We start from the raw sequence: 9022 nt of genomic DNA, 5'->3' as shown, positions 1-9022 counted from the left end.
AACATGTTGAAACAGTGTGTCCTAAAATGGCAGAAGTTTCATAAACAATAAAATCAATAAGTATTTGCATTGTAAATGCAAAATTAATCATAGACCTAGTAGGACCAAGTTTTTGAGGCAAAAGCAAGTAAATATTTGGGAAAGGGACAGAAGCATGCTGATAAATGTTTAACTACTGACCCTCAAAAAAACCCAAATCAATACCAGAAAAATGTTTTAAGTTTTAAGGTTAATCTATATTATTAACATTTCCTCTATTCTTTAAATTTAAAAGATCAACCAAAAAATGCATCAAGCCTTTATTGTACTATTTGTCCATTTCCTAATGCAAATGCTCACAAAAACCAGTACAAGTTGGATCTTAAGCACCACTGTAAATAGAGATATATTACCTAAGATTTGGAAAAAGCTGCTCTGAGAACAGTTGGAGTGGCAGCCATAGCACAGGGCATCTAGGCAGAGTGTCTAGATCCCTGGGGCACCTGGGTCAGTGGCAGAGGCAGTGGTTTCCAGACCTTCTGGCCAGGATCACCAGGAACAGTTTGAACGGGGATAGAGAGAGAACCCTGCCTCAGCAGAGCAAGTGTGGAGTGAGCGCCAGCCTCAGAACAGTCCTGCAGTGAGAACCTGCACCAGGAATCAGCAGAGCCACCCAGCATGTCCAGAGCTCTCAGCCTACAGACGGTAAGGGGACACAGCTGTTTGCCCACATTCAAATCCAGGTTGCAGTTTGGGCTCAGAGTCTCTCATAAGATCTTGGAGGAATTAAGGTCCCTGTGGGTTGTTCCAAAACAACCCCAAAGCCTTGGAAATACAGTAAATCAATCATAGTCAGAGGAAATGAGCAAACAAAAGAAGAAGAATCTGATCATAGAAAATTATTTTGGTCCCATGGGAGATTCAGGAGATGAAAAATATAGAAATAAAATGGGCTCAGGCTAGGGATAAGCTCAAAAAAAGACTTTGAAAAGCAATTAAGGGAGGTAGAAGAAAAATTGGAAGGAGAAATGAAAGTGATGCAGATAAGTCATGAAAACCAAATCAGCAGCTTGGTGAAAGAAATACAAAAAAATAACTGAGGAAAATAATATATTAAAAAACAGTTTAGGCCAAATAAAAAAAGCAACACAAAAGCCAAATGAGAAGAATGCCTTAAAAAACAGAATTGGCCAGCTAGAAAAGGAGATAAAAAAGCTCTCTGAAGAAAATAACTCCTTCAATTGCAGAATGGAAGTAAAGAAAGCTGATGATTTTGCTAGAAATCAGGAAGAAATAAAACTATTCATAAAAGACCCCAAAATTAGAAGAAAATGTGAAATATCTCATTGGAAATACAACCAACCTTGAAAACAGATCCAGAAGAGACAATTTAAAAATTATTGGGCTACCTGAAAATCACAAAGAGGAAAAGAGCCTAGACTTCATTTTTTCAAGAAATAATACAGCAAAATTGCCCTGAGATCCTAGAAGCGGGGGGGGGGGAGCAAAATTTAAAAATTGAGGGAATTCACCAATCACCTCCTGAAAAAGATCCCCAAAGAAAAACTTCCAGGAATATTATAACCAAATTCCCAAACTCCCAAGTCAAGTAGAAAATACTAAAAGCTGCCAGAAACAAACAATTCAACTACCTTGGATCTATAGTCAGAATTTCACAGGATCTGGAAGCATCAATATTAAGAGCTCATAAAGCTTGGAATATGATATTCTGGAAGGCAAAATATCTTGGTTTACAACTGAAAATCAACTACTTAGCAAAACTGAACATCCTCTTTCAGGGGAAAAGATGGACTTTCAGTGAAACTGGGGACTTTCAAACTTTCCTGTTGAAACAACCAGAACTGAACAGAAAGTTTGATCTCCAAGTACAGGATTCAAGTGAACCATAGAGAGGGTGGATGAGAAGGATGAACTATGAGGAATTTAATGATGTTGAACTGTTTGTATTCCTGCATGGGAAGAAGATACTGATAACACATATGAACTTTCTCATTTATAAGAGCAGTTAGCAGGAGTATATATAGACAAGGCACAGGAAGGAACTGAACATGATGGTATACTATAGTAAAAAAATGGAATCAATCGGTGATAAAGGATAGTACTGGGAGGAAGAGAAAGAAGAGGAAGAAGGAGCTAAGATATTTCACATAAGAGTCAAGAAAAAGCTTTTTTCAATGGAGTGGGAAGGTGGAAGGCGAGGAGGAATGAGTGAGCCTTCATTTTCATCAGAAATGGCTCAGAGAGGAAATAACATAGACACCTAATAGGGTAGAGAAATCTATCTCACCTTAGAGAAAAATGAGAAGGGATGGGATAAGGGGGAATGGGGGGAGGAAGGGGGGAATAGCTGATAGAAGAGAGGGAAAACCATGACAGAAGGTACTCAGATACAACACACTTTTGAACAGGGACAGGGTGAAAAGAGAGATTAGAATAAATGAGAGTGGGAAGGAATAGAGTGGAGGGAAATACAGCTAGCAATAGCAACTGTGGGGAAAATACTGAAGCAACTTCTTTGGTGGACTTATGATAAAGAAGGCAACTCATTCCAGAGACAGAGACATTGGAATCTGAACATCTGAACACAGACTGAAGTACATTCTCTCTCTCTCTCTCTCTCTCTCTCTCTCTCTCTCTCTCTCTCTCTCTCTCACTATTCTTGAAGTTTCTCATCTTTTTTTGGGGGGGAGGGGTTTTCGTTGACTCTCACAATAAGAGTATTGTAATAATACAAAATAAATAAACCAAAAAAAAAGAAAAAAGAAAGTTAAAAAAAGTAGAGATAGTTTGGCAGATACTTTTCATCTGGAGGGTATTTAAAATATTACCTGAATTTTACTTTCTAATAATCCATGTTTCCAATATGAGTTGACTGACCGTGTCTTACTACTGAAGCATGTAGGGGAGGAGGAGGTCAGGAACAAGAAAAAGGGAGAATTCAATTGTGAGATGTGGGAGGGAAATTATAGATGATCCAGAGTAATATTTTATACCAGCCAACATGGGATTTTTAAATAAATCATTAATTGTGAGACAAAATGGTTATGGGAGAAAGAATAGTCTAGAAGCTTGTAGCTTTGCCAGTGGAAATACTGAAGCTTTTTAAGAAGGCTCTTTTACAGAGGATCCAAAGCAACTTGGATGGGACCACTTGATTATAGCTTGAAAAGAATGTTTCCTGGTGAATAAATTATACAATGTATTCATTCCCCCAGAAGAAAATTCATTGACACTCTATCTACATAGTAAACAAGTAGACTGCTGATATTGCCATACCCCATGTACCTTGTTGTCACATGCAGCACATACTTATGCCATCCAATAGCAATTGAAAGCAAGAATTTACTGAATTGCAACAACTCCTTTTTCCAAAACTTTAAACAAGAAATAAATTAGTATTTTTAAAAAATGTATTGATAATAATGATACAAGGAAACACATGTAAGACATTTGGATACAAAAAATGCTAAATTATATGTTTATGTTATTATTTATATAATTTATTATATTATGTATATAACAATAGGGTTAATAATAATATTAAATATTATAGAATGTTATATAATTTATTATATTGTATTATTTATATATCATATATTTCTTTAGAGTGGCAACATAGTATAGTGGTAACATGGTATATACTCATTATCAAAATCTAGTCTGTAAATCCCTGGGATTTCCCTTAGACCCTTTCAGTGAGTCTGCAAGGTCAAAACAATTTTCATAATAATATTAAGACATTTTAATTTCATGTGTTTTAAACATTAATAAATATATTTCATAGTAACAAAAGCTTATTGGAAATTCTCATAATTTTTTGAAAGGTAAAGGAGTTCTGAGAACAAAAAGTTTGAGAAATGATATATCTAAATTAGAGAAGTATGGAAGTATGTGCGGGATGCTGTGCTTAGCACTGGAGATATAAATATGAAAAGTGATAATCCCAGACCTCAAAGAATTTACAATCTAATGGAGGAAAATAGCATTAAAAAGGAAGCTGAAAACTACTGGGAAGGGAAGGAAGGTACCCAGGGAGGGGGCATGATGAAGAAGTCAAAGATTACAGCCAAGTGGGGAATGAAGAGAAGGAAGACTGGTTGAGCAACCTCTTTTTTTTTTTTAATTAATCATTCATTTTTTTTATAAAAATGTATTTAAAATTTTCTCCCTCTCCCATCTTCTCTTATTCATTGAGAAGGCAAGACATGATACCCATTACACATGGAAAGTCATGTAAAACGTATTTGCATATTGGCTATGTTGAGTTAGAAAAAAAAGCAAAAAAAGCAAAAGAAAATATGCTTCAATAAGCATATAGAATTCATTTGCTCTCTTTCTGGAGCTGGATAGCATTTTTCATTAATAGTTCTTTGGAACTGTGTTGATCAGAGTAGCTAAGTCTTTCTAAGGATAATTGCTATTACAATACAGTTCCTGTGTACAATATTCTGCTTTCTTCATTTTTCAATTGCTCATATGAGTCCTTCCCAGGTTTTTCTGCTATCATCTACTGCATTATTTCTCTTTCATGATAATATTCCATCACAATTATATATTTATTCAGTCATTCCCCAATTGATGGGCAACCCCTTAGTTTCTAATTCTTTGTCATCGCAAAAGAATCTTATATAAATACATAAATTTTGTATATATGAGTTCTTTTTTTTTCCCTTGGATGTTTTGGATATAGATGTAGGAGTGGGATTGCTGGGTTAAAGGGTACATATGGTTATATAGCTCTCTGGGTATAGTTCCAAATTGCTCTCCAGAATGGTCAGATCAGTTCACAACGGTGTATTAATCTACCTATTTTCCATTACTCCTCCAATATTGTTATTTTTCTTTTCTGTTATGTTAGTCAATCTAATATATGTGAAGTGGTACCTCAGAATTGTTTAAATGTGCATTTCTATAATTATTAGGGATTCAGATATTCATGACTACTGATAACTCTGATTTCTTTTTCTGAAAACTGCCTCTTCATATCATTTCACTATTTATCAATTGGAGAATGACTCTTACTTTTGTAAATTTTTCCTATATCTTTGAGAAATTAGATCTTTATAAGAGAAACTTTTTGTAAACACTTTCCCCCAGTTTCCTGCTTTCCTTCTAATTCTGACTGTATTGGTTTTATTTGTGCAAAAAAATTTATTTGAATGTAATAAAACTTATTCATTTCATTTTCCAAGATCCTTTCTATTCCTTGTTTAGTCATAAATGCTTCCATTATCCATAGATCTAGTAAGTAATTTTTTCCATGTTCTCCAAATTTGCTTATGATATCACCCCTTATGTCTAAGTCACATAATGAGCTTCTCTTAGTACACAGTGTGAGATGTTGGTCAATGACTAGTTGTTTTTTTTTAGGTTTTTGCAAGGCAAATGGGGTTAAGTGGCTTGCCCAAGGCCACACAGCTAGGTAATTATTAAGTGTCTGAGACCGGATTTGAACCCAGGTACTCCTGACTCCAGGGCCGGTGCTTTATCCATGCACCACCTAGCCACCCCTTATGACTAGTTTTTGCCAGACTGCTTTCCAGTTTTCTGAGCAGTGCATGTCAAAAAAAAAAGTTCTAGACTCAATAGCTGGAATCTTTGGATTTATCAAACACTAGGTTACTGTGGTCATTTATATCAGGGAGTTGTGGACCTAATCTCTTCTATTAATTAATTATTCTATTTTTTATCCAGTTCCAGTCACTTAACCCTATTGCCTCAGTTTCCTCATCTGGACAATGAGCTAAAAAGGAAATGGCAAGCCACTCCAGTATTTATGCCAAGAAAACCTCAAATGAGGCCATAAAGAGTTGAACCAATAGAAATGGTCAAATGACAACAAAAAGCAGACTATTTTGATGATTACCACTCTGAAGTATAGTTTGAGATTTGGTATTGTCAAGAGTTTAAACTGGGTGTCTAGAGCACTCAGCAAGGCCAGGCTCTGGTATCCTAAAACAGTTATCTGAAAGAATGAGAAAACAAACAAGATGCAGAGAACTTATGATTGTTCCAAGACAAACCCAGAAGGGTAGAATATCTCCAAAATAGCTCCAAGTAAAATCTTAAAAATACAATTGGTCCATAGATCAATTAGAATTCCTAGAAAAATTTATGTAAGAATTTTTTTAAAATATTATAAATGAAATATAGAGGATTAGAGGAAAGACTTGAATAGAAATAGGTTAAGGAGGAGAGAGTTAGAAAGCATATATATATATATATATATATATATATATATATATATATATATATATATATATATATTTCCTAGTATCAGATTCCTTGAAAATTAGAGTAGACTAAGCAAAATTTAATGATTTCAAGACAAGAAGAAATATTAAAATATTAAAAAAGTTAAAAGATTGAAAGATAGAAGAAAATTTAGGTTATCTTAATTTTTTTACAAAAATACCTAGAAAACACTATCTAAAAGGCATGCCCCCCCCTTCCCCCCCAAAATAAGCTTGAATATCATATTTTTTCATGACTTTAATTTTTTTATTTTTTTATCTAAATATTTTGTTTTCTAGTTATATACAATAGTAGTTTCTACCTATCATTTTTTTGTAATGTTTTGAGTTTTACAACTTTTCCCCCAATCTACCTTCCCTCCCCTCCTCCCCCACAAAAGGCAGTCTGACAATCTTTATATTATTTCCATGCCATACATTGATCAAAATTGAATGTGTCGAGATAAAAACCATATCCTTGAGAAGAGAATAAAATATAAGAAACAGCAAAATTACATAGTACATAAGACAACTTTTTTTTTTTTAATTGAAGGTAATTGTCTTTGGTCTTTGTTTAAATTCCACAGTTCTTTCTCTGGATACAGATGGAATTCTTCATCAGATACTCCAAAATTGTCCCTGATTGTCTCTGCTGATGAAATGAGCAAGTCCATTAAGATTGATCATCATCCCTATGTTGCTGTTATGCTGTACAGTGTTCTTCTGGTTCTGCTTATCTCACTCAGCATCAGTTTATGCAAGTCTTTCCAGGCTTCTCTGAATTCCCATCCCTCTTGGTTTCTAATAGAACAATAGTGTTCCACAACATACAAATACCACAATTTGTACAGCTGTTCTCCAACTGATGGACTTGAATATCATATTTTAAGAAATAATGAGAGAAAGCTATCCAGATCTCTCAAAACCAGAGGACAAAGTGAAAGTAGAATATACCAGTCACCTTTTGAAAGAGCCTTCAAAATGAAAACTCCTGGGACCATCATAATCAAAATACGGAGCTTGTGGGCCAAAGAAAAAATAATACTGCAAGCATCCAGAAAGAAAGAGTCCAAGTTCTTAGTAACCTGTCAGGATCATTTAAGATGTAGCAGCTACCATCCTAAAAAGGTGGAGAGCACAGAAGATGATATTTCAAAAGACATAGGTTTACAATTAAAAATATTACCCAGCAAAATTGATTATCATTCTATGGGGATGGGGAAGGGCAGGGTGGGAGCAGGGGACAGAGAATGAATAGCCTTTTAAAAAAATTTATTTATTTAATGCAATGGAGTTAAATGACTTGCCCAGGGCCACACAGCTAGGCAATTATTAAGTGTCTAAGGCTAGATTTGAAATCAGGTCCTCCTGACTTCAGGGCTGGTGCTCTATCTACTGTGCCACCTAGCTGCCCCAAGAATAGACTTTTACTTAAATAAAAGACATCTAAGCATTACTGTTGAAACATACTAGAACTGAATAGAAACTTTGAAATACAAATACATAAAGAGAACCCAAACTCCTGGCCTCTTTGGAAGATTTCCAATTACTGGGGTTCGGTGGCAGAGTCCCCAAATGAATATGTTATCTAGTTCTACTGGTATAACTCTGAGTCTATGATCCTGGTCTATCCCTGAATCCATAGTTCCTACCTGGTCACCTGTCTGTAGGTCAAACTTGAGATGTTGGGCTGGATCAATCTAGTTTTTTCTTTGATTTCCCTATCACAACTCTACCTGGCATTCCTCTTAGATCAGTGCTGGAGCAGTTGTAGGGAGAGTTAGTCTATACTATTTCTTCCTACTTTATCATTTTGGCTCAATCTCACTAGTCCTTTTTGGATACAGCTGCAACCAACTTTGGTTGGGACATTTTATTGACCGTGTAAGCTGACCAGAATGTCAGAATGCAAAATGTTGATACGTGTTCCAACATTCCAAAGCATTTCTATGAAACCATTACAATGTCATTTTGACTTTCCCAGAAGCAGACTGTTATCTTCTTCTACATGGGGGAAAAACAATTTAAGGCATTCTGGGTATATGACAATTCCCATTAAAACAGGATTACATTATTTTGAGCATTATTCCATATGATTTCCTAGTTATATTCTGAATCCAGCAAGTGTGGGTTTAAACTGCTCAGGAATGCCAAATTGTAAGTTCTGCTCCACTGGGGCAGCAGGTTAAATATTTTCAGATAAATGCCCTCTGGTATCCTGAAGGTATTTGTGGCAATGAAGATAGCTATCCAACTGGTGACTTAGGGAAGCTTTGCCACCTCGTGGACAATTCAGATATCACTCAAGGGATAATTAAATTAATAAAGCTAGATTTAAGCTATTTAAAAAGCTTCTATTTCTAGTGTCCGAAATCTTAGAGGTTTCATCCCCTAAAGAATGTGAGCTCTTTGGGGGCAAAGATAATATTTCCTTTTAGTTTTTGTATCTTCAGTGCCTAGATTAGGCATTGTTGATTATTCTGCATCAACTGGATTCAAGTTTAGTTTTTGTCATACTGACAATATAATTCTGGATATGTCATTAAAGTTCTCAGGGAACTCTCTAGGAGTGCTATAAGAGTGTTGAATAATGACTATCTGGTTTAACAGACTGGCTGTCCTCTACATGGATGAAATCACAAGTCCGAATCAAAAACATATTCTATTCTGGCAGATTTAGAGGTGGAAGGGATCTCAGTCATCAAGTCCCCACTTAAGAGATGAGAAAAGCCAAGGAACTTGCTCAGCAGATTTAAATATGGAAGGAATCTCAGAGAAGAGTTAAGGAA

The sequence above is a fragment of the Macrotis lagotis genome, chromosome 2, assembly GCF_037893015.1.
Source record: "Macrotis lagotis isolate mMagLag1 chromosome 2, bilby.v1.9.chrom.fasta, whole genome shotgun sequence".
In the NCBI taxonomy this organism is placed as follows: Eukaryota; Metazoa; Chordata; class Mammalia; order Peramelemorphia; family Peramelidae; genus Macrotis; species Macrotis lagotis.
The sequence above is the reverse complement of the archived record's forward strand: the minus strand, read 5'-3'. Positions refer to the sequence as shown.